A 27,653-nucleotide genomic window follows, 5' to 3' on the forward strand; every position below is an offset into this window, starting at 1 on the left:
TCCAATAGACGTCTGGAGTGGGTAAAGGGATAATATCCGCCATAGCTGAGTAGGACGAAAATCCTATTTATTAGCTTTTTGGGTTGTTCAACTTTGAAGGATACAGTGTTCCAAAATATTGTGCATCTTATCTTTGTTTCCTTGAAACTTGCTCTGCAAACTTACAGTCAACAAAATGGCAGATGAGTTTAATCCCGGGGCCAGTGGAGCTGCAGGCGAAAACGCCATAGCAACTTTTGACACAACAGGTTTTAATGAAACCGATGCGGATGCTATATGCATTCCTTTGAATTTAAGGAAAGCCATCACTATAAAACTGGCCTAACATCGAGAGGTGGTAGGGTAGTTTTTGTGATAGAGGCACATGAATATCACCAGACAGAGGTATTCTATTCATGGATAGTCTTCCCTTAAGCAAATCCAGTAACACAAATGTTTCAATTCTACAAAGAAGATGAACCACCAACGGAATACATTCCCTTCGAGGATATTCAAATCCGACTCACATACCAGGAGCATGAGCTCTGGTTTAATGGCGCCCTAAAACATTTAAATCACATTACAAGGTTCGGTCCACTAGGTAGATCAGGAGCAACATGGCCGGTCTTAGCCAGCTATACACCACATCCTGAAATGAATGAAATGACAGATGTGGAACTACGAGCTCAATTCAAAGAGCTAATCAAAATCTATAGACAATTGGTTCAATATGTCATGCGGACTCTTACAGTCCAGCCTGCAATAATGATTCCACAACATACCCCTCACCAGGGGAACACACTAAAGATTACACCACAGACTTTACACTCAGTCATTGGTAAGTTACCTGCAAAACGGGAACAAATTCGATTCTGGATAGCTCAAAAGATTACTTAGATCAAAGCAGTATTTCCAAATACTACCCCTCATGAGAAACACAGAATTTTAACAATCTGTTTACCAATGGGGATCGCACCACATCTGGAGGACTGCAACACTTGAGGTACAGTCTTCGCTGCTATCTACACTAAAACACATGAGGGCAGAGCCTGGTTTAAATTTAGGTATGAAACTACTGAAAGATTTCAAACAGGTCTCAACAATAATATTAGCTAATTTTAAAGGAGATTCAAAAAAGGGGGTGGTGATGAACATAGTGTCTGAATTAAGCAGACCACTCTTACCCAGTCCAAAGATCAGGGCTTGATCCATCACCGTTATTTAGCTCACTGCACCATCCCAGCTCAGAACCTGGCCATATGCAAATTAGTCTGTCCCTGGCCCAGTGCATCATGGGACCAGGGCAGACCAAACTACCAAGCCAATTCTTCACCAGAAAGGAGACAAGCTTCCGGGGACCGGTTTCTGGCATTTCAGCCGTCGTCGGCCCGGCTTGCTTGAATCCTGATGATGCAGTGAGCAAGGGACTCATGTCTGAGTATACCCTGCCACACCTATAGTGGCCAAAAACGATTCAAAAAAGGGGGTGGTGATGAACAGAGTGTCTGAATTAAGCAGACCACTCTTACCCAGTCCAAAGATCAGGGCTTGATCCATCACCGTTATTTAGCTCACTGCACCATCCCAGCTCAGAACCAGGCCATAGGCAAATTAGTCTGTCCCTGGCCCAGTGCATCATGGGAACAGGGCAGACCAAACTACCAAGCCAATTCTTCACCAGAAAGGAGACAAGCTTCCGGGGACCGGTTTCTGGCATTTCAGCCGTCGTCGGCCCGGCTTGCTTGAATCCTGATGATGCAGTGAGCAAGGGACTCAAGTCTGAGTATACCCTGCCACACCTATAGTGGCCAAAAACAATTCAAAAAAGGGGGTGGTGATGAACAGAGTGTCTGAATTAAGCAGACCACTCTTACCCAGTCCAAAGATCAGGGCTTGATCCATCACCGTTATTTAGCTCACTGCACCATCCCAGCTCAGAACCTGGCCATATGCAAATTAGTCTGTCCCTGGCCCAGTGCATCATGGGAACAGGGCAGACCAAACTACCAAGCCAATTCTTCACCAGAAAGGAGACAAGCCTCAGCATCAGGAAGGCAGCTTCACGCAGGGGGGCAAGATGGCCGCCATGCTGCTGTAGAGAGCAGTCGCACTCATTCCTTCTCTTGGACCCAGGGACCAAATGGCTGGATGTGGAGTAAAATATGCTGATTTTACGAGGTATACTCTGGACTAAAGGCGGTACTGGCATCAAGGCACTGCAAAAGGTGCTCACAACCTTGGGATCCTATTACTGTGAACATTTCAAGAAGACGCTTGTGTATGGTATCAATACAGCCTTAAGGATGTCGCAACGTATAGGCACGATACCAAAGACCACGTTGAGTAAACGTGCAACAACAACTACTGCATCAAGTGGCGCTGCCCAGAAAGTGCAGTCCAAGAAAAGTGAGAGATCTGCAAAGGATAGAGAAAAAGCCGACTCTAAGGTCGAGTCTAAGACAGTACCACAAGTAACGCAACCGGAGACTCCTGCAGTCAAGGGGCAGGTACAACAGAGGCGCTCTCACTCGGAAAGCGGAGCAGCAAAACACTCGAGCACTGTACCTTCCACCGGCAGAGATTTGCGGCAATCCACTGTTACTGAGGCATTCGCGGGGAGAAGTCAGCAGGTAATCTCGGCCGCTGGAGGTGCTTTGGATCAAAACGCAAAGCCGAACACGGAAACCGTCCTCGCCGACCGCGAGGACGCAAGCACGGCGGTTGCTAGGCAACCAGGGCCTGAGACGCTCACGCCTCTAGCGGGAGCCGCGCAAGGAGTCGAGAATGCTGCGGAGGCTGCCGAGGACGTTAGCACGGGCAAGGACGCTAATGCAGGCGGAGAAGCAGGCGGAGAAGCAGGCTCAGAGACGGCGAATAGTACAAGTAAGCCCAGCAATGGACAGTCGAAGGAAAAGACTGAAACGGTAAATATTAACAATGCCCAAATGCTGGGAGCACTGCTGGAAGTAAACTTAGCGCCAACACCTGTGGATAGGAGTGTAATGACACAATCTAACTGGGGTAGTATGAAAAGCATACAGAGTCACACAACAAAGGGAGCTAAAGGGAGGAGAGTACGTTCCCCGGAGGGGGAAAAATTTTACTCAGTGACTGAGGGCTCAGACTCTTCATTGTTGGGGTCAGAGGAGGAAGAGGGCACTACCACAGACCTTTCATCAGGGACATAGTCTGAAAGATCTCTCTCTAGCGAACATAAAAATAAGGAAACACAAAAGAGAAGAAGAAGAACTATGATAAGGCGTGATAGAGAGATGGACAGAGCAGCGACAAGCACAAATCGGAAATTGCTATGGGATTATGGTAGTGCTTCTAAAATGTATCAGGATCAAGATTTAGGGGTTGCACCCGAGAGCTACCCCTTACATGCTTCCAATGACTTAAATGATATTCCGCCTCAAGCAACTTTGGATGGTATGTTCTCTATGCTGAAGCAAATGCATTTAGAGGCTCGCTTAGAAAGCAGACGAGCAAGGCAGGATACTAAGAAAATACAAGCAAGCATTAGGAAAATGAATAGAAAATATCTGGAAGTTGAAGGCAGAGTGGAACAAGTTGAAGAAAGAACTGGAAACCTGGAGGATGAAGTTACAGATTGGCAGAATGCAAGAACAGAACAAGGGAAAGTGATCGAAGTGGAAGCTGGAAGACTTTGAGAATCGCCAAAGGCGGAACAATCTACGCTTTCTAGGCATAGAGGAAGGACTGGAAGGGAAGGACCCAAGGGGGTTTATGATTAAACTGTTAAAAGATGCATATCCAGAGGCGCAGTGGCAGTGGGAACTCGAAGTACAGAGAGCGCACAGATTCCCACTGACGCAGAAGGAAGGAAGAGGCAGTAATCAAAATGGGTTACCCAGGGCAATGCTTGTCTTTTTTGGAAATTTTTTGGCTAGGCAGAAAATTATGGAGACCGCAAGACCAGACAGAAAAAAGTCAGTTGAAGGGATTACTTTTTTCACGAGGCCTGATTTTTGCCACACGACCGTGGAAAGGAGGTGGAAACTTAGACAGCTTATCACTCCTTTCCAACGTCAGGGCTCTGAAGCATACCTGATGTATCCATCTAAGCTAAAAGTTGTTACAAGGGGACGCGTCAGAATGTTTTTTCGGAAGTAAAAGCAGAGGAATATCTTGCAGAGATTACAGAGTCTCAGAAAGATAGGAAGACTAGGGAATCAGAACCAGCATAGGATAAATATGGAAAATACTAGGTATATGGTTTATTGGATATCAAAGATGGTAATATGGGTAACTAGGGCGGGAGAAGGAAAGCGACACTACAGCGGTGTGCAGTCACACATAGGTCAAGATTGACCTATTTGCCTGTAATAGGGGGGGTTAGCAAGGGGAGGGGGGCAAGGGGGGATTGGGGGAGAGGGGGGGGGGGCAGGAAGGCGGTGGTAAAAAAATAAGGGTTTGTTCAGCACAAAATAAGAAGCTATGTAGACACACAAAGGTGGCAGTAAAAAATCTAGAGGAATTTACTTTTGGACTCTTTTATAAAAGCAGATGGCAATAAGAATTGCTACGATTAACATCTGTGGTCTAAATGACGGGGGTAAAAGGCAGAAAGTAGCGGCCATGTGCAGATTATTAAAACTGGATATTGTATGTCTACAGGAAACACATGTGAGAGGGAAGGATAGGTATCTTATGGATCAGTTAGGGTTCGAAGTATTAGCACACACGCAGCAAGATACTAAAACAAAAGGAGTGGCCATACTGGCAAAAAAAGGATTGATGGAAGTAAAGAGAAAGAAGGAAGACGTTGATGGTAGATGGGTGATGATAGAAGGAGAAATAGCCGGATGCTGTTACACAATTGTTTCGGTGTATGGCTCTAATGAAGATGAACCTGATTTATTTGTTTATTTATATACCGAACTGTCATTATGGCCAGAACCAATAATTTTGTGTGGGGACTTCAACATCAATGGGTTAACAGGGTTGGGTATGATGGGAGGGGGGATGAAGGGAGAGCGCAAGAAGAGAACAAGAAAGGCCATCGTTAATCTAATGAATAATAATGCGTTAGTAGATGTTTGGTCGACATATAATCCTATGGGGACTGGTAGCACTTTCTATTCTGCCCCTCATAAAAGTATAGCCAGATTGGATTATTTCTTAGCCTCTAGTCCCTTAGTACCAGAAGTGAAAATAGAAATGTTACCTCGGGTTTCCTCAGATCACAATCCATTGGTGCTGACTATCTCTCAGAACCGTAATACTAGTCACAAAGAATACTATTGGACATTTGAAAGGGGGCTGCTCAAAGAAGATGACTATGTCAGTAGAATGAAGGCATGGATTACACAGTTCTGGGAGGCAAACAGAGGCACGGCAACTACAGGCATGGTTTGGGATGCATTCAAAGCAGGGATAAGGGGGGAGACACTGGCTTACACTCTACATAGGAGTAAAAAGGAGAAAATGGAATTAGCTAGTAGGCTGCAGGACTTAAGGAACTTAGAACAACAGCTTATCCAGTTGGTTATTAACCATGAACCTCTTGAGCAGGTCTTATTAGAAATAGAATTGAAAAAGGCAGAGACTGGGGAAAGATTGGCTATTAAAGCAGCAGCTAATTATCTAGCAAAAAAGGAAAGGTGTTATGAATTCAACGAGAGGGTTGGACATATGCTAGCAGTGCGCACCAGACAAGACCTGGCAGCCGGGGAAATTAGAGAAATCAAGAATAAAGGGGGGAAGGTTGTAACCAAGGTGGAAGATGTGAGGGAGGTGTTTAGAGAGTTTTATTCAGAATTGTATGACCAGGATGTGAGAACTAACGAAGAGGAAATAGAGGATTACTTTGCTGGTATCCCACACAAGGAATTGACCCTGGAAGATAAAGAGACCCTGGAGTCGCCACTAACCCTGGGCGAAATACATAATGCAGTATTAAAACTTCCCTCGGGAAAGGCCGCGGGACCTGACCAGATACCGGCAGAATTTTATAGGACGTTTTGGGACACATTGTGGATAGATATGTTAGAAATTTTAAGGCATGCACAGACAGGGGAAAATGTACCACAATCATGGGCCGGTGCAAGTATTGTAGTTATTTTGAAAAAGAATAAACCGCATTTGGATCCTGGCTCTTACAGGCCAATTACGCTCATGAATGCGGATGCAAAAATATACTCCAAGGCTCTTTCACAAAGGCTTAGTAGGGTAATTGAGGGGCTGGTATATACAACACAACATGGTTTTATACCGGGTAAAGGGACTACGGAACACACAAGGAGGATGGTTACCATATTGGATGTTACGGGAGCTGCAGGAGACCCTGCCTCGGCTATCTTCTTGGATGCAGAGAAGGCCTTTGACAGGGTCTCCTGGTGCTATCTGTGGAAAGCCTTGGAGTGGTTTGGGATAGGTACAGGTTATATAGAGGCTATAAAGGCGTTATATGCAGCTCCAACAGCTAAGGTGAGGATTAATAGAGGGTATACAGAGGATATATGTATAAAGCGTGGTACAAGACAGGGCTGCCCGGCCTCACCACTACTATTCGCCCTATATTTAGATTCTTTTCTCCGAAGATTAGAAGGAAATCCAAACATCTTCCCGATTGATATACATGGCCATGCATATAAGACACTTGCATATGCAGATGACGTGGCAGTGGTCACACCAGATCCAGGGTCAGCTATTATAGAAATTGAACAGGAGGCTGCACTTTTCGGCACATTCTCAGGCTACTCACTAAATAAAGGAAAAACACAAATAATACAAAACAACTGGGTAAACTATCATGATGTAAGAATAGTACCTGAAGTTACATATTTAGGGGTCAAGATTACAACCGAATTAGACAGATTAGTAGAAATTAATATGAGCCCGTTGCTGGAAAAAATCAAAACAAACACAGAAAGAATGAACAATTTACACTTGACCTTAATGGGCCGAATTAATGTCATCAAAATGATAACATTTCTCAAAGTCTTGTATCTATTTAGATCCATACCCTTATTTTTTTTAAATGTTTGGTTTAGTAAGTTAGAATTGATTTTGAATAAATTCATTTGGGTTAAAGGGAAAACAAGAAGAGCATATAGACACTTAACGGAGATAGAGAAAAAGGGGGGTGGGGCGCACCGGATTTTAGGCTCTACTACTGGGCTGCTGCACTGCAATATAGTAGGGTGTTAATAGGTGGGGGTGGTTTGGAACACCTAACGGGCATCGAGGCAGGATTACCTAATGTTTATGCCCTATTATTGGGGGAGGAAGTTGAGAATGGGTTTCTAAATACAACTGAATTCGCGTATTTCAAACATACGAGATTTAAGACTCTGAAAGCAGTATATAGGGTGTGGAAAGGAGTGGCTAAAAAATTTGGGCTAGGCAGATTTAATAATTATACAAGATTATATACAAATAGCTCACTGCCGAGGGAGATTTTTAAGGATGCCACTATGTATGAGTGGTATAATAAAGGCATAGTGCAAATAGGGAATTTACTGGACAGGCAGGGCAATATCCTGCAGTTTGGGGCACTCAAAGCAAAATTTGGATTAGAGCACAATAGTTTCTATAAATATCTACAAGTGAGGAGTTTTCTAACACAAAAACAAGGTGGCCCGGCTGGGTTGGGACAATGCAAAATTATGGATTATATAGAAACAACTACCAAATGCACAATAAGATATCTTTATGCAGAATTGAAAGGAACCAAGTCAGATGAAAGGGCTAAATTCTCACAAAAATGGATGGAAAAATTGGGGTCAGGCTCAGAAACTTTTCAGGAGTCATTGGACTTGGGTAGAACAGTGCTATGTTCGGCAACCCTCCAATCACAACACTTCAAAACAGTATTCTCACTTTATCACACACCGGCTAGAATCGCCCAGTGGGGTGGGACAACAGGAATAACTTGCCCACGATGTAATGCGAGTGGAGCAGATATTGTACATATGTTCTCACAGTGCCCACAACTATTTACTTTGAAAATGGCGATTGAAGAATTTTTTGATAAAACACTTAGGATCAAGATTAAGCTTGTAGATGAATTAATCATTTTAGGGGTGGTAAATACGACAGAAGCTATGCCAGTAAAGTTTATTTTTGTTTCAATCGCAGTGTTCCGTATCTGCATAGCAAGGAATTGGCTGAATAAGGCTCCCCCACTATTTTCAGATTGGATTGCCAGCCTTCTCACTATTTATAATTTAGAAAAGGCAATATACGACAGGAAAGGCAGAAGGGCTAAGGCATTAGGTAAAATAATATGGCAACCTATCATGATGTGGAAAACCAGTAGGATAAACTTAGAATAAAATAAGAACGCGTGATCTGTTTTGGGGGCTGTTTTTGGTTGGGGGGCAAGCTTTCTCATTACATCTGCTTGTGATATGAGAATTGTATAAATAATGTAATGTATATATATATATATATAACCACCTGAGAAATTGGAATGTGCTGTAAACATACGCTGGAATGTGTGGAAAAATTCCTGGAAATTTTTAATAAATATAAAAAAAAAAAAAAAAGAAAGGAGACAAGCTTCCGGGGACCGGTTTCTGGCATTTCAGCCGTCGTCGGCCCGGCTTGCTTGAATCCTGATGATGCAGTGAGCAAGGGACTCATGTCTGAGTATACCCTGCCACACCTATAGTGGCCAAAAACGATTCAAAAAAGGGGGTGGTGATGAACAGAGTGTCTGAATTAAGCAGACCACTCTTACCCAGTCCAAAGATCAGAGCTTGATCCATCACTGTTATTTAGCTCACTGCACCATCCCAGCTCAGAACCTGGCCATATGCAAATTAGTCTGTCCCTGGCCCAGTGCATCATGGGAACAGGGCAGACCAAACTACCAAGCCAATTCTTCACCAGAAAGGAGACAAGCTTCCGGGGACCGGTTTCTGGCATTTCAGCCGTCGTCGGCCCGGCTTGTTAAATCCTGATGATGCAGTGAGCAAGGGACTCATGTCTGAGTATACCCTGCCACACCTATAGTGGCCAAAAAGCTTGTTTCCTTCCCAGTATAAGAATTGGCTTGGTGGTTTGGTCTGCCCTGTTCCCATGATGCACTGGGCCATGGTCAGATTAATTTCCATAATGCCAAGTTCTGAGCTGGGATGGTGCAGTGAGCTGAAAAACGGTGATGGATCAAGCCCTGATCTTTGGACTGGGTAAGAGTGGTCTGCTTAATTCAGACACTCTGTTCATCACCACCCCCTTTTCTGAATAATTTTTGTCCACCATAAGCGTGGAAGGGTATACTCAGATGTGAGTCCCTAGCTCATTGCACCATCAGGATTCAAGCAAGCCGGGTTGAAGACGGCTGGAATGCCAATAACCGGTCCCCGGTTGCTTGTTTCCTTCCCAGTATAAGAATTGGCTTGGTAGTTTGGTCCGCCCTGTTCCCATGATGCACTGGGCCAGGGTCAGACTAATTTGCATATAGCCAAGTTCTGAGCTGGGATGGTGCAGTGAGCTGAAAAACGGTGATGGATCAAGCCCTGATCTTTGGACTGGGTAAGAGTGGTCTGCTTAATTCAGACACTCTGTTCATCACCACCCCCTTTTCTGAATAATTTTTGTCCACCATAAGCGTGGAAGGGTATACTCAGATGTGAGTCCCTAGCTCATTGCACCATCAGGATTCAAGCAAGCCGGGCCGAAGACGGCTGAAATGCCAGAAACTGGTCCCCGGTAGCTTGTTTCCTTCCCAGTATAAGAATTGGCTTGGATGGGGGTCTCTCAATGCCTAATTTGGAGGCCTATTACTGGGCGGAACACCTCACCCCGAACAACGATTGGATACACGCCCCGGCTGACCACCCCACCTATGTACTAGAGAGATCTAAATGGGGCAATAAGACGGTGCTCCACTTCTTGTATGGGGGGAGGGGGGGCCGCCAGCTTCTCCCTGCGACTAAGATTACCCTGACGGCGTGGCGCAGAGCGTCGGTTAGAATGGGCTGGCATGAAAGGCTCACCCGCCAAACACCCTTATGGTCATGTAGGTGGCTGACTGAACTGAACAAGCTGCGTGGATTTCAAAGGTGGGACGACATTGGCATCTCCCCAGTTGGGGATGTCATAGCACAAGGGGAACTTAAAACCTTCCAGGCACTGCAGCAGGAATTTGGACTCCATAAAACCCAGTACTACAAATACATACAGCTGCGGCATGCATGGGGAGCCCAAAACATATCTCTCACCGACATTCCCCAGTTTGCACCACTTGAGGGCCGCCTACTGCAAGAACAGATACAGAGGGGGGCGGTATCCATGACCTACAAAACACTGACAAATAATATGTTGGGTGATCTACAGGCCCTCAGGGAGAGGTGGGAGGCAGATGTGGGCACGATGGAGGACCTAGACTGGGAACTCATACTCATGCACCCCCGAGAAGTGGCCATAAAATCGAGGCTTCACCTCATCCAGTTTAAGGTCCTTCATCGGGCATACTTTGACAGAGTGAGGCTTTTTCGGATGGGGAGGGTTCACAACACCACCTGTCTACGATGCCAGCACCAGACAGGCGACTTCTTCCACATCATCTGGGGTTGCACAGTGATACAGGAATATTGGGACGAGGTTTTCAATGAATTGAGTGCGGTCCTGGAGGTAGAGATACCTAAGGACCCCAAACTGGCGCTTTTGGGAATGTCCACGGAGGTGGATATCACGCGATACTTACTCATTTTTCTGCTGCTGGCCCTGGTGGTCGCAAAAAGAGACATTGCAAGAATGTGGGGGGCGCCTGGGAAACCAAATCTCGAGGAATGGAGAAGAGGTCTAGATATGTATATGGCAGCTGAACGAGTTACATACAAAGCTAGAGGGTGCCCCCGAAAATTTAGAAAAATATGGGCCAAGTGGAGGCACTACCATGGATTGGAGTAGGAGGGTGGGACCGGTGGGGGGAGTGGGCGGGTGGTAGGATGAATCACAGAGATGGTGCGTATGTCGCTGATTCCAGTATTTGTACCCTCGAAGGTTACGGGCCATAGGGATTGCCTGTACTCAATGTATCACAACTTAGAGGACCGAGAGAGCCATGAGGGTCGGGGGGGGGAGTGGTGGAGAAGGGTTCATGCTGCTGGGGGGGGGGGGGAGGACGGGAAGGGGGGCTTCGAGGAGAGGTCTCTCAGTTACTGCCTCTACTTATAGTTGATGAGGGGTGGGGGGGGGAGTTCGGGAAGAAAATGAAAAATAAGTTCGTCAAGATGAATGCAATGTCACTGACTATTTCAAAAGTTGCGTAAGGGCGGGTAGAGCGGAATGTTGACGCTCCCCGGCGATGTCTTGTTCCTAGTACTTATGATTCGCCTGATGCAACAATAAAAAGAATTTGTAAAAAAAAAAAAAAGAATTGGCTTGGTAGTTTGGTCTGCCCTGTTCTCATGATGCACTGGGCCAGGGTCAGACTAATTTGCATATATCCAAGTTCTGAGCTGGGATGGTGCAGTGAGCTGAAAAACGGTGATGGATCAAGCCCTGATCTTTGGACTGGGTAAGAGTGGTTTGCTTAATTCAGACACTCTGTTCATCACCACCCCCTTTTCTGAATAATTTTTGTCCACCATAAGCGTGGAAAGGTATACTCAGATGTGAGTCCCTAGCTCATTGCACCATCAGGATTCAAGCAAGCCGGGCCGAAGACGGCTGAAATGCCAGAAACCGGTCCCCGGTCGCTTGTTTCCTTTCCAGTATAAGAATTGGCTTGGTAGTTTGGTCTGCCCTGTTCCCATGATGCACTGGGCCAGGGTCAGACTAATTTGCATATAGCCAAGTTCTGAGCTGGGATGGTGCAGTGAGCTGAAAAACGGTGATGGATCAAGCCCTGATCTTTGGACTGGGTAAGAGTGGTCTGCTTAATTCAGACACTCTGTTCATCACCACCCCCTTTTCTGAATAATTTTTGTCCACCATAAGCGTGGAAGGGTATACTCAGATGTGAGTCCCTAGCTCATTGCACCATCAGGATTCAAGCAAGCCGGGCCGAAGACGGCTGAAATGCCAGAAACCGGTCCCCGGTAGCTTGTTTCCTTCCCAGTATAAGAATTGGCTTGGTAGTTTGGTCTGCCCTGTTCCCATGATGCACTGGGCCAGGGTCAGACTAATTTGCATATAGCCAAGTTCTGAGCTGGGATGGTGCAGTGAGCTGAAAAACGGTGATGGATCAAGCCCTGATCTTTGGACTGGGTAAGAGTGGTCTGCTTAATTCAGACACTCTGTTCATCACCACCTCCTTTTCTGAATAATTTTTGTCCACCATAAGCGTGGAAGGGTATACTCAGATGTGAGTCCCTAGCTCATTGCACCATCAGGATTCAAGCAAGCCGGGTTGAAGACGGCTGAAATGCCAATAACCGGTCCCCGGTTGCTTGTTTCCTTCCCAGTATAAGAATTGGCTTGGTAGTTTGGTCTGCCCTGTTCCCATGATGCACTGGGCCAGGGTCAGACTAATTTGCATATAGCCAAGTTCTGAGCTGGGATGGTGCAGTGAGCTGAAAAACGGTGATGGATCAAGCCCTGATCTTTGGACTGGGTAAGAGTGGTCTGCTTAATTCAGACACTCTGTTCATCACCAACCCCTTTTCTGAATAATTTTTGTCCACCATAAGCGTGGAAGGGTATACTCAGATGTGAGTCCCTAGCTCATTGCACCCTCAGGATTCAAGCAAGCCGGGTTGAAGACGGCTGAAATGCCAATAACCGGTCCCCGGTTGCTTGTTTCCTTCCCAGTATAAGAATTGGCTTGGTAGTTTGGTCCGCCCTGTTCCCATGATGCACTGGGCCAGGGTCAGACTAATTTGCATATAGCCAAGTTCTGAGCTGGGATGGTGCAGTGAGCTGAAAAACGGTGATGGATCAAGCCCTGATCTTTGGACTGGGTAAGAGTGGTCTGCTTAATTCAGACACTCTGTTCATCACCACCCCCTTTTCTGAATAATTTTTGTCCACCATAAGCGTGGAAGGGTATACTCAGATGTGAGTCCCTAGCTCATTGCACCATCAGGATGTAAGCAAGCCGGGCCGAAGACGGCTGAAATGCCAGAAACCGGTCCCCGGTAGCTTGTTTCCTTCCCAGTATAAGAATTGGCTTGGTAGTTTGGTCTGCCCTGTTCCCATGATGCACTGGGCCAGGGTCAGACTAATTTGCATATAGCCAAGTTCTGAGCTGGGATGGTGCAGTGAGCTGAAAAACGGTGATGGATCAAGCCCTGATCTTTGGACTGGGTAAGAGTGGTCTGCTTAATTCAGACACTCTGTTCATCACCACCCCCTTTTCTGAATAATTTTTGTCCACCATAAGCGTGGAAGGGTATAATCAGATGTGAGTCCCTAGCTCATTGCACCATCAGGATTCAAGCAAGCCGGGCCGAAGACGGCTGAAATGCCAGAAACCGGTCCCCGGTAGCTTGTTTCCTTCCCAGTATAAGAATTGGCTTGGTAGTTTGGTCTGCCCTGTTTCCATGATGCACTGGGCCAGGGTCAGACTAATTTGCATATAGCCAAGTTCTGAGCTGGGATGGTGCAGTGAGTTGAAAAACGGTGATGGATCAAGCCCTGATCTTTGGACTGGGTAAGAGTGGTCTGCTTAATTCAGACACTCTGTTCATCACCACCCCCTTTTCTGAATAATTTTTGTCCACCATAAGCGTGGAAGGGTATACTCAGATGTGAGTCCCTAGCTCATTGCACCATCACGATTCAAGCAAGCCGGGCCGAAGACGGCTGAAATGCCAGAAACCGGTCCCCGGTAGCTTGTTTCCTTCCCAGTATAAGAATTGGCTTGGTAGTTTGGTCTGCCCTGTTCCCATGATGCACTGGGCCAGGGTCAGACTAATTTGCATATAGCCAAGTTCTGAGCTGGGATGGTGCAGTGAGCTGAAAAACGGTGATGGATCAAGCCCTGATCTTTGGACTGGGAGAGAGTGGTCTGCTTAATTCAGACACTCTGTTCATCACCACCCCCTTTTCCGAATAATTTTTGTCCACCATAAGCGTGGAAGGGTATACTCAGATGTGAGTCCCTAGCTCATTGCACCATCAGGATTCAAGCAAGCCGGGCCGAAGACGGCTGAAATGCCAGAAACCGGTCCCCGGTAGCTTGTTTCCTTCCCAGTATAAGAATTGGCTTGGTAGTTTGGTCTGCCCTGTTCCCATGATGCACTGGGCCAGGGTCAGACTAATTTGCATATAGCCAAGTTCTGAGCTGGGATGGTGCAGTGAGCTGAAAACCGGTGATGGATCAAGCCCTGATATTTGGACTGGGTAAGAGTGGTCTGCTTAATTCAGACACTCTGTTCATCACCACCCCCTTTTCTGAATAATTTTTGTCCACCATAAGCGTGGAAGGGTATACTCAGATGTGAGTCCCTAGCTCATTGCACCATCAGGATTCAAGCAAGCCGGGCCGAAGACGGCTGAAATGCCAGAAACCGGTCCCCGGTAGCTTGTTTCCTTCCCAGTATAAGAATTGGCTTGGTAGTTTGGTCTGCCCTGTTCCCATGATGCACTGGGCCAGGGTCAGACTAATTTGCATATAGCCAAGTTCTGAGCTGGGATGGTGCAGTGAGCTGAAAAACGGTGATGGATCAAGCCCTGATCTTTGGACTGGGTAAGAGTGGTCTGCTTAATTCAGACACTCTGTTCATCACCACCCCCTTTTCTGAATAATTTTAAAGGAGAAGCAGCATCTGTGGCAATCCGCCAGAAATTAAGGAATTTGGTGTAACTGAGCAACCACAAAAACTAGCCAGAATAATTGAAAAATCCTAAGAAGAATTAGGCAGAGACAGTCTGGGAGGGAAACCAGTGAAACCCCAACTGTCCCAAAGTCCTGAAAAAGTCTTTATTAAAAACGCTCCTACTCCTACAAAAAAATAAGTGGGAAAATAGCAAACAAACTTCTAACGAGAAGTGTTCTCAATCCCAAGGTAGGTCTCCTCAAAAGGAGCCCTCTGAAAGGAGGTATAACCTCAGGAATAGGGATAATTTGAGAAAACCTCATAGATATCAAGATACTGATACACATTTCTCTCGTACCTTTCAGACTTCGTCACAGAAATCCGAAAGAAGAGGACGGTCTGAAAACGAGGAAGAACGCGTGAAGTCCAAAGACGATCAACACGTTCAGAAAAAAATGAAAACTCAATTCTTCAAAAAGAAGGTAGTAGGTCTAAAAATCTGACATGCCGAGGATCTTAAGGACACAATTCAAGAACAGGGAATGGGCTCAGACAATGTTGGACAGCGCAGCAGAAGTCACCATAGCTCGCAAGAACTTGAAGGATCATTTGGAGACAATGGACTTGAATGAATTCATTCAAGTTGAAACTGCAGATACCAAGGTTAGTTCTCCACATAAGTTATATGAAATAACACTCTGGATGGATGGAGACATACCGAGAAAGATAAGAGCACTGTTTTGGGAGCGACTTTCTAAGGGTTATGACATTCTTTTGACTGAACAAGACTGGCCACCACAATTTGTCAGGGAGTGCCCACATGGTGAAGACATCATTATGCCAGCCTTCTCTAATCATATTCCAATTCATTTAAAATATACCTGTGCCAGGAAATGGACAGTTGCCCAAGCTCCTGCATTATATAAAAATCACGTAGGATGGGATGAGGATTCTCCTCACCATAAAATCCAGTTGAAAAATCATCCAACTGCGCAAAGGCAGTACCCAGTTAAGCAAGAAGCTAAAAACAGGTCAGGGAGATATTAGATCAACATGAATACCAAGGGGTGATTGAAACATGCACCTCGTCCATGAACAATCCTTTGTTTCCTGTCTCCAAATCAGGCAATATATATTGTCTGGTATTGGATTACAGACATTTAAACTCTTGTTGCAAAACTTTTGCAGTACAACATGCACATAGTCCAGCATTAATGAATAACACTGTGCGTAAAAAATATAAAACCACATTAGATATTTGTAACGGTTTCTTCTGTCAAAACATTGCACCAGAAAGTAGGTATTTGATCGCTTTATCAATTATGGGGACACAGCATCACTTCTGTTGTCTCCCACAGGGACTCAAGAACAGTCCTGAGTTATTCTCAGCGAGGGTAACAGAGTTACTTCAAACTTATGATGACGAAGCATTATCATATGTAGATGACATCTATCTGACAGATGATGACTTGGATAGGCACTTGAACAGAGTGAACACCATTATACTTGGATTCGCATCTGAGGGTTATAAATTCAATTTTAAGAAATCAAGAATTGCCCATCTCAACGTCCTGTTTCTAGGATATGAGTTATCGAGTGAAGGCAAAAGCCTGGCAGCAAACCTTCTAGAGAAAAGGGCGCTGCTCCAACCTCCAAAATCCCTGAAAAACTTACAGTCAATTCTAGGATTCTTACATTTCGGAGGAACTTACATTCTGAATTACGCAGAAAGGGTTAAACCTCTCTACGAATTAATCAAACCTTATTTTAAAACAGTTAATTGGACACAAAACCACACAGAAATTTTGCGTTCTCTACAAACAAACATGTTAGCAACTAAACATTTACTAAGCATGGGCGAATTTTGCGAATCTGGCGTTCGCGAATTTTGCGAATTTGCGAACTCGCAATCCGCCAAAAATCCGCGAATTCTCGCGAATTTGCGGATTTTTTTTTTGTTTGTTCGCAAGGATTTTTGCCAGTTCGCAAGGATTTCTGACAGTTCGCGAGGGTTTTGTAACAGTTCGCAATCGCGAACTTACATGTCGGCTCGCAACGGTCACGATTATGTTGTTTCTACGTCTGGTTCATCATCATAGGTTCCCAGCACCCTCTGTTTCACCCCTGCCACCCTTTGTTTTACCCATGCCACCCTCTGGTACATCAATGCCTTATGCCACCCTCTGGTTCATCATCACTTTAGATTATGGGGGGAAAAAGCAAGCACACCTGCCTGCTTCAACTGACATGAATTAATTTGGGGTTGATTTATTAATGTGTCACTGTTTTAAAATTCCAGTCTGGCACCTGCATCCTTATCTGTAATTTGCTTTCTGTTGCAGTGCAATTTTTTTTCCAGGACCTTTGTGGCCTACTTGTAGCTATTCTATGAGCCTGCTGTGAGGGTCAGAGCAGGGTCATACAATTGTTGCAACTAGCAACTGAACAATTGTTGCAACTAGCAACTGAACTTTGGAGGGGCCCTTGTCAGGAAGCACTACAGGGAACGGTTACTAATGATGAGTTTGAACTTTTGAACCTGCTTTCACTTTTGCAAAACTCGTTTTTCTGCAGAGCAGCATTACAGCAACTTTAATGCCCCACCAAGCTTATATGAGAAAGTTGATTTCTAATCCAAAAGTTATCCAAAGAAAATCAAAAGGCCTCAAATCTAAAAAAGTGCAGGCAAATGTCAACCTGAGTAGTTATTCTGATAAAAATATTAATTTTCAGAAGGTCTGTGCTGCTTGCTAGTAGATTTCTTGTGCGGAATTGCAATTTTTGTAATTTCGCGAGTGCGAGATTGTTGCTGCCCGCCGCACCTACATGTTCGCAATTGCGAACTTACACCGCAAAGAAAAAAAATCCGCTGCGCGCGAATTTGCGGATTTTGCGGGAAATTCGCGAATCTCGCGGATTGCGAATTTACCGAAAATCCGCAAAATCCGCGAGCGTAACGGATTTTCCGCCCATGCTTAACATTTACAAACACGCGTAAACGTACACAATTTAGTAATCCAAATCATTCCAGGACAATGCGGATTCACATACTTAACTTTTAAAGAAGGTGAAAAAGTACCAATAGCTAACAAATCACACTTGTACACACAAGCAGAAATGAAATTTACTTCAACAGAGAAAATTCTGACAGCGGTTCAAACTACAGTAGCAAAAGAGAGAGCCCTCGCACAGGGTAACCGCATTATGGTCGTTACACCTGTACCTGCCTTAGAGGCAGTGACAAAAGCGAACATTCCAAATGCTAAAGCTTTACATCCACGATGGATACAATGGTTTAATTCTCTTGCTGCAACAGACGTTGAATGCGTTTTTGATCCATATTTGAAGACATAAGCATTTCCACAGTACGAACAAGAATGTCCTCTGCCTACTGAAATTCTGCCTCTAGAGAAGTATGAATGTATAACTTATACTGACGGATCAGCTCAACCCGCTAAGGATGGTTAACAAGCCTATAGTGCGGCGTGCGCGACCGTTAAAGGTCGCTGGCTCGATGGCAAATTCCGACCAATGGTCACTAAAACGCAATCTCTAGGAGATTGTACAGCTCAGCGAGCTGAACTACAAGCATTCAATATGGCACTTGAAAATACAGATTGCGAATTCCCCACACTCATAGTGTGCGATTCATATTATTGTGTTCAATCTTACAATGAATACTTGCAGAACTGGATTCAGAATGGTTTCAAAGATGCAAAAGGTGCACAATCAAGCATAAACTGCTTTGGGAACAAGTAGTTCAGTTACGACAAGGACTACAAAACACTCACGTGATACATACACTGAGTCATCAACGTGATGGTTTTCACATTGAAGGGAATTCATTGGCTGAAGAAGCCACGAAGGCAGCTGTACAAACAGCTTCCATAGCTGCAATCACTCATTCAAAAATTAAAATAAACAGTGAAATATTGCTAGCTGTCAATGCTTCAAGCAAAGACAGTGGTAAAACTTTACCAAAAGGGTTTACACTCAAATACAATTGATGCAAACAGCTTTCCTTTTGCTTGAATCCCTGGAGTGGGGGACAGAGAAATTCCAAACAGGAAGCACAGGGTAGCTTTGATTCACGAAGCACATATGGGAGAGGGTCTGATACATCAGGGGATCTCGAAAATGATATTAGACTTAGAAGAGATGTACTAGTGGCCAGGAATGTGTGCACACATTCATTTATTTGCACTTAACTGCCATGACTGCAATAGAGATCGCAGCAGAGAAAGCTGCCAGATATCTGACTATAGCTTAGCCAGCCAAGTACAGACACCATTGTTAGCAAGCATTAGACTTTCTACACGCAGACGTCCTTGTGGACAAATGCAGTCCCACAAATAATAAGATAAGATTAATTTGGATGTGGCCTCAGCACTCGGCTGACGCTCGAACTATTATAAAAGATTTGCGATTCTTTATCAGCACATGCGCAGTCGGCATGCTATATTCTGACCAGGGTCCTGCGTTTAGCTCTTGAGCTTACAAGGAGGCCATGGCCAGTTTGGGCGTTGCATTGCGGTACTCTAGTCCATTCCATCCTGAGGGAAATTCAGTAGTGGAGAGAAAAAACCGAGACATAAAGCAATCTATAACAGCTAGGGTATTAGGCTCGGGTGAAGGGTGGGTCAAGCATCTACTGGGAGGGCTTGCGGTCAAGGAGCAAGCTGGCAATCACCCGGGTAGCGTGATACGTGACCCAGAGCGGAGTGCGTGAGGCGACCAGTAGCTGGTGCTGGGTGCGGCCTGCTTCTGCTGACTGTCTGGGCGAGTGCCCTGAGTAAATTATACATTTACCTGCGTCGCGGCTGAGATCGCAGCGAGCGTCCCACAAAACAGCGGCGGCACCCGGAATCTCCGCTCCTGACTCTCGCAACGCCCACCATGTCTCCTGGCCGCTGATGAGTTCATCTCCCAAAGAGATTTAGCAGAGGAGAGCAGCGGTGAGATCTCAGGTTTGCAGGGAAGACGGGAGGCAGAGTAAATGAGCGGCTGCGGGTGCCAGTCTGGGGCCGCATGACCACAACCAACAGCAGAAAACCCTGAGGGGCAGAACCTGCACAAATGAAACGTGGGGATCTGGGGGCTGAAATAAACATCAGGGGCGACGGATTGCAGCTTGCCTGACTCCAATATAGCGCCCAGAAGAGACTTGCCTGACCTAAATATGGCGGCCGCCATACACCAAAGTAGCGTGCAAAACTGAACCTGGCTGCCCCTTCGGGTTCCTACATTCAGGATAACTGGAGGGGGGAGGGGGTGTTTGACAGCGGCATGCAGGAGCTTTAAGGTTGCCATCCCCCAGCAGAAAGTATGGATACCTGCCTTGGCCTTCACAGGTGCTGATCCTAGTCCTTAGAATTGGGAGGGGCACAAGCCTATCCCTCTTTGAAATAGTAGGTATTTCCTCCAGGAAGTGGTGAAATGACTAGTATGAGGGAACAATGCAGGCAAAGTGACACATTTAAAAAGTGTGGGCTCTTCCATGCACGGAGGGAAGAGGTGAAGCAGTTGCTTCAACCTCTCCTCTCACCACTCTTGACCAGGGGGCGAGATGGAGGACGTTGCGGACTGGGCTGCCCAGTAACATAACGACCGGTGTTTTCCGTTGGAACTATGATGAGACCTACAGGGCGGATACCATAACTGTTTTTTACTTACTGCAGAGCATGAGCAACCTTGGCCGATGCCCGGTGGAGCTGTCCTATACAGCTAAAGAGGAGTCTGGCTCTGGATCACCCCCTCAGCCATCACCTACCCAGCTGGACATCTGACATTGTTTTTCTGCATCTCCCTGCTGTGTTTCCTTCCCTCCCCTGCCTCCTCCCAGCTCCACTAGTCCATCTCTGGACTCTAGACTTTTGGGCCCTTCCTGAACTCGTAACTCAATGTTTCTTATGTTATCGCTAGACCTAGTTTTTTGACCGATGCCCAGTGGAGCTACCTGATAGCTATAGAGGAGATGACCCCCTTGGCCGTCACCTACCCAGCTGGACTTTGGGCAGACTTTCCTTTGTCTCGCCTTCGCATTCTACCTCCCACCCCTTTACCCTACCCTATTTCCCCCTCTATGCTCCATTTTCTCATCCCCTTCTTAATGTTCTTCAGTTGAGACCTAGCTATTTGGCCGATGCCCGGTGGAGCTACCTGATAGCTATAGAGGAGATGGGCTGTGGACTTCCCCCTCGGCCGTCACCTACCCAGCCGGAATTTGGCCAGACTCTTCCTCGTCTCTCCATCCTATTTCCCTCCCACCCCTTTACCCTACCTCCTCTCCCTTCTAAGCTCCTTTTATGTTGTCTTTACGATCTTGAAATGTTTTTCTAATAACTGATGTAATTGATGTAATTTTGTAACTTTGTGGAACCTTGGGGGGGCGGAGCTAGCCTGGAACCGAGATGGCCGCACTTTGAGTGAGCTCCTCCGGGAGGCCTAATATTTCATCCCAATACTGCACTAACGACGTGGCGCTGAAATCGTGCCAAACACTTCACCCCTTCATCCGCTGCAAGAATAATGAGGTTTGAGCCAACAGAGCCAAAATAGAGACGGACCCGGTGCTTGCGGCCTATAACATATCGGGGAAGACGAGCACCAACCCACAGTGCGCAAGCTGGCCGAGAAGCACGGCACGCATTCTGGACTGCGGTGGGCCAAGTTCCCGGAGGTGCAGAGCAACATCGCCGGAATCTGCCAGGAAGAGTCGGGAAACGACAGGAGACACTGTGCCGGTCTAGGGAGGCAGGTACTGTGGCAGATCTGCTGCTGAGGTGGGTGCACGTTGGAGCAGACCCCCCCGACCCCATCTCACGTTGCTAGAGCCCGAGACAGAGACTGGAGGAGGGAAGGCCCGCAGGGCAGACACTGCTGGGGGCAGAGGGGGCACATCAGCGGCCCGTGGGAAGCACACATACAGATTGGGTGTCCAGCCTGCTCCCTGTAAAGATCCTGGGGGAGAAGAACTGGCAGCTCTCAGGCCCAGTCCCGTCTATACCGGGCAGATCGCATAGGGACAGAGCACCTGCGCCCATTCGGACATGAAGACGCCATAATCACCAGCACAACTGGCGTAGATACTAGAGAGCCTGGCAAGGTCCTTAAGTGGCGTCTAAAAGGCTGGAGATGGTAACCCCCAACACCCCTATCTCAATACTACCCTGCAAGTAAGGCGTGCTATAGAGTGAGTGGAGCACCCGCATCCCGCCGCAACGCAGGATAGTCAGGGACCAATATCGCAGGGACTGCGGAGGAGGAACCCGGAATTGGTTTAGCGACTGCATGCCCCTACTCCGGACCACTGGGGTTTGTACCGGACCAGTCAATTGTACAGCTGCTTGTGCTGCCTCACTGATCGCAGACCTTTGAAATAGGGTCCGAGAGGTGGGGAAGGAGCATATACCCGCAACCGCGATGGGCAAGCCCGTCAGGAACCAACCAAAGCTTACTTTTGACCAGGCTAAGAAGGGGGAGAAGAATCTGGAGAAGATCAACAAGCTCTCCCACCTGTGACAACTGCTATCAGCGGGATGCAGGCAGCTAACATTCAGGCGATGTTTCTGATGATGCAGACGGCGTTAACGAACATAGATGGTAAAATAGACTCTCTCACGCTGTCAAGTACCTTCTCCAAACTGTAGCTTCCACAGGAGCCAATGCAGGTTCCTCAGTTCCCGACTCCCCTAACTGCGAATATATTAACTCACAGATAGAAGAGAAGGGGAAAGGGGAGTTGGAATGAAAAAGAGAGACAACACTGCTCCAAATTCTTCAGACAGGAATGTTCTTTGGAAGAGGATTCTTCAGACTATCTTCCTGTTTCTGATGAGGCTTTCCTGTAACAAATCACAGCATGTAACACAATACTAAATTACCACCCACACCCTTCCACTGTTCCTTGTGTTACCTGTCTTGGCGCAGTGGTTAGCTACTCTCTTGAATGTATATGTTGCTTGCTATTACTAGATTGGTGTATAATCTTATCTGCTCTAACAGGTTCGAAGTATACTCTTGTGAATTCTGTAAGATATAATCAACAGTTGTATTTGCCTGATTAAGTAATGAGCCCTTCTACTCTCAGTTTAATGATCCCACTCAGTATACCTGAACCCAATGTAGAGCTGTCTCAAATAATGTCTCTTTTCTTATTATTGCAGAAACGAGTGTTGTATTAACTCTCTTGTAAATTTTCTTTCTTGCAGGAACTCCAGTTCAACCATATGTTGGTAAGTACAATTACATATATATAATTCCATTTACTAAGTTCGCTGACTGTAGATTCAATGACCTCTTTGATTTGCTCTGTTTCTCCACAGACCTATCAAAGAACGAGAATGTCTTTGTCTTACTTCTCCTGAATTAGAACGCTATTGATATATATAACTTGACTCTGCAGTTCATTTCCTCATGACTGTTCTGAATAGCGATATTCCAAATTATAACTCTCTCAATAGGCAGAAACTGTAAATCTGAAAGGTATTTCTTCTAAATGAACTAAACTGAATTTCAGCTACAAAATAACTTAGCTGTCCAGCAAGTCTTAAGGTCTCAAATCGTAAACTTTCTTGACACGAAGGATGAGCGCTGAAGAAACTGCTCTCGGCGCTCCAGAATATCCGTTGAAGTGCGCAGTTCTAATCGCGAGCGAGTGCCTTGGCAGCTGCTCTCGCTCGCGGTGAAATAAACTAGACTGCTAATCATGCTTCCATCGGAATGCGGCCATCTTGGAATTCCGCGGCCGCATTCCACAAAGCAATTTTAAGATTAGTGCGAGTGAAGATAAGGATATGGCTCGACGTAGTCGACCATAAATCATGATAGATAATTTAGGTTGCAAATGACTTCGGCCAACCTTTAGAGGAGACTGGCCGGATTCCTTCCTGACTGTACCTCCCACCAAGGCCCCCTCCTCAGCCTCTTTAGGTTTGTTTGGATGTGTTCTATGAAACTCCTTCCTCAATCTAGGTGCATGTACATGGCAAGCTGGTTCCCAGGATCTCTCTTCTGGCCTGTAATCTTTCCAATCAATCAAGTAAAACAACTTGCCTATCTTGAATCGAGAATCTAAAATTCTCTTGACCTCAAATTCTTCTGAAGACCGAATCTGAACAGACTTTGGTGGACCCTCAGCTCTCAACCCCAGAGGATTTTTCTTCAGTAAAGAGGCATGAAAAACCGGGTGTAAACGCAACCTTGTAGGGAGTTTTAGCTTAACACTCACATGATTGGTCATTCTCTCTACAGGAAAAGGCCCCAAAAATCTAGGCTGATATTTCTGATTTCCCTTTAGACGTAAATGTCGTATAGATATCCACACCTTCTCTCCGGGTTCATACAAGGGACTAACACGCCTCTTCTTATCTGCCTGTTTCTTGTAAGAACTCTTAGCCTAAATTAAATGATATGTAGCTACCTTGTAAGCCTCTTGTAATCCTTGCACCACCACTACTCCTGCTGGAACCTCACTTTCCTGTTTTCCTACAAAGGTGTTTGGATGTCTCCCCGAGTTCAAATAAAAAAGGTGTATAACCAGTGGATGAATGAACAGCATTATTATATGCAAATTCTGCAGCCCAAATTAAATTTGGCCATTACCCTTCATTATCCATCAAAAACAAGCGCAAATATTGCTCCAGTTCTTGATTCACTCTTTCTGTCTGTCCATCAGTCTCGGGATGAAAACTAGTGGACAGCCGAGAATCAATTTCTAATCTTTTCAGAAATGCCCTCCAAAAATGAGAAACAAACTGAGGACCTCTGTCTGAAATCACCACTCTGGAAATGCCATGTGCCCTGACGACATGTTGCGTGAATAAGGAGGATAATTGTGCTGCAGTTGGAAGATACTTCAAAGGAATAAAATGGCTCCACTTAGTGATTTGATCCACCACCACTGAGATAGTAGAAAAACCAACCCTGGCTAGAGGGAAGATCTACAATGAAATCCATAGAAATTGTGTGCCATGGATATGGGGCAGGCGGTATAGGCTGCAATAGCCCTTGAGGTGCTATTCTGTAAGGTTTCCCTTTTACACTTTGCCCACAAGATGCCACATATTGTCTAACCTGAGTTTCCATCGCAGGCCACCAAAATTCATGCTGAATCAATTCCAAGGTCTTTCTGACGCCCTTGTGACCAGCTAACAGATCATCATGAAAATGTTGAATGATTTCCACACGAAGTTCCTCATTTGGTACAAACAAATTGCCTGAATAATATGGTTTCCCATCCTTAATCATTCTTCCAGCTCCCTTCTTGACCCAGTTATTCAAGTCTTCCTCGGACATAGCATCTTTTAACCTGTCTTCAAACTCTGGAAAGGAAATTATGCCAATTATTCTTTCAGAGGGAATAATCCTTCCTTCATTCTTCTTGCTTTCTTCTCCATCTGTAAATAAACGAGATAAAGCATCTGCTTTTCCGTTGGCAGCTCCGGGTCGATAAGTCAGTACAAAGTTGTAATCAGCAAAGAACAAAGACCATCTCAGTTGCCTTGGAGTAAGTGTTCGAGCAGATCTTAAGAATTGTAAATTTCAGTGATCCGTGAAGACTGTTACTTCATGCTTCGCTCCAAGCAGATAATGCCGCCATTCTTGAAAGGCATCCTTAACTGCTAACAACTCTTTATCCGCTATTGAGTGATTTAGTTCTGCTGCAGACAGTTTTCTTGATCTGTAAGCCACTGGATGGAGTTGGCCAGTAACCTTGTGTCTTTGAGATAAGACTCCTCCAATAGCCAGATTGCAAGCATTGGCTTCCACAAAAAAAGGTTCCTCGCAATTTGGATGCTGCAGAACTGGAGCAGAAACAAAGATTTTCTTCAGTTCCACAAAAGCCTCATCAATTTCTTTGTTCCATTCAAATTTGATTCCTTTCTTGAGCAAATGGATCAACGGACTCACCTTCTCCGAAAATTGAGGAATAAATTGCCTGTAAAAGTTGGCGAACCCAATGAAACTCTGCACCTCCTTTACACTCATGTGAGCGGGCCAATTCGTAATTGCTGTCACCTTTGATTGATCCATGGAAAATCCTTCGGATGACAAAACAAACACCAAGAATTCCACCTGATTTGCATGAAAGACACATTTCTCCAATTTAACAAACTATTGATTTTCCAACAACTTATTCAAAATTGCTCGTACATGTTGAACATGCTCTTTTATGTTGTCTGAGAAAATTAAAATGTTGTCGATGTAAACGACGGCAAATCTATCTAGGTACTCTCTTAACACATCGTTCACAAAGTGTTGAAAGGCAGCGGGAGCATTGCACAATCCAAGGGGCATTACCTGATATTCAAATAAACCCAGACGGGTTCGGAATGCAGTTTTCCATTCGTCACCCTCTGCAATGCGTACCAAATGATAAGCACCTCGCAAATCCAATTTTGTGTACACCTTTGCCTCCTTTACTTGATCCAATAATTCTTTTTTCGGAATTAAGAAAAGGGGCGACGAGACAGGAGATTTTGAAGGGCGAATAAAACCGTTAGCCAAAAATTGTTCCACATATTCTTTTAAATGTTGATTCTCGGCTTCTGAAAGCGCATATATCCTACTGCAAGGCAAAGAAGCTCCCGGCTCTAACTCAATTCCACAATTGTACTCCCGATGTGGAGGCAATTTCTTAGCTTCTTGTTCATCAAACACAGCCACAAGATCTTCATACTCTTGTGGAATTTGAGGGATTTCAAGCACACAAATGGACTGAATATGACTAGCCAAACATTGAGACGGAGTAGTCTCAAAAGCCTGACATTCTTTTTCTAGGCAATGTTGTAAACAATAATCTGAGTTCATATCAATAGTTCTTTTGGCCCAATCTATTCTGGGATTGTGTTCAGTTAGCCACGGTAGGCCCAAAATAGGTTGAAACTGTGGGGCATCTATAAGACTGAATTGTAAAAAGCTCAGATGACTACCTGGACCCCTCAAGGAAATGACTTCAGTATCAAATACTATAGGACCAGATGAGAGGTTGGTACCATCCACTGCTCGAACTGCTTCAGGCTTATCTTTCTTCAAAAATTGAATTTTCAAACTTTGAGCAAATCTGATATCGCAGAAGTTCCCCGTGGCTCCAGAATCAATCATTACTGATATTTTATCAATTGTAGAATTTCCGAATCTGATTTGAACAGATATTATCAAATGTGGGGCCGAAGATTGCAAGGTATTTGCAATAAGCTGACAATCTGGAGTTGTCTTATCACTCACTTCCACCAGAGCAACTCCTCTTGCTGATGGAGCCGGTCTTTTACCCAAGTGTTAGTCTTGGGCTTTTTAGGACACTCTTTGACAAAATGTCCTGAGTTTCCACAATACATACAAAGCTTGCCCATTCTTCTCTTCTCTCTTTCTTCCATAGTTAGCGGACCACGAACTGATCCAATTTGCATTCGTTCTTCTTCATTTTTACTCTCTTTAACCTTAGATGTGTCAGATTTTATTCGATCAAACTGTGGAGGAAAAAACTTCACCTCTTTACGTCTCTCATTCTTCCTTTCACATTGCCGTTGATCGATTTGCAACACTAAATCAATTAATTCCGAGATCTCAGTAGGGCACTGAGGAATTTGCGCCAACCCATCTTTCAACTCATCCTTCAATCCTCTATAGAAGATGGCTGCTCGTTTGGCTTCTGGCCAATTGGTCTCTACAATTAACTTGTTGAATTGCGCCAAATACATCACCAAATCACGATTCCCTTGTTTTAAGTCCAATAACTCATTATCTGTAGTTTGTGATATGGTGCGCCTGTCAAAGATACGAAGAAATTCTTTATTAAAGGCCTCAAAGTCGTATAGGATGGAATCGTTATTATTAACCAATGGCATCGACCAAGCAGCCGCGTCTCCACTCAGGTAAGACAATATGAAAGCAATCCTGGACTGATCCTCCTTAAAAATAATGGGTCTACAAAGGAAATGTAAAGAGCACTGAGTAAAAAAAAATGTGGGCTTTATGTGGATCCCCACTAAA

The sequence above is a fragment of the Lissotriton vulgaris genome, chromosome 5 (genome assembly GCF_964263255.1).
Source record: "Lissotriton vulgaris chromosome 5, aLisVul1.2, whole genome shotgun sequence".
Taxonomy (NCBI): Eukaryota; Metazoa; Chordata; class Amphibia; order Caudata; family Salamandridae; genus Lissotriton; species Lissotriton vulgaris.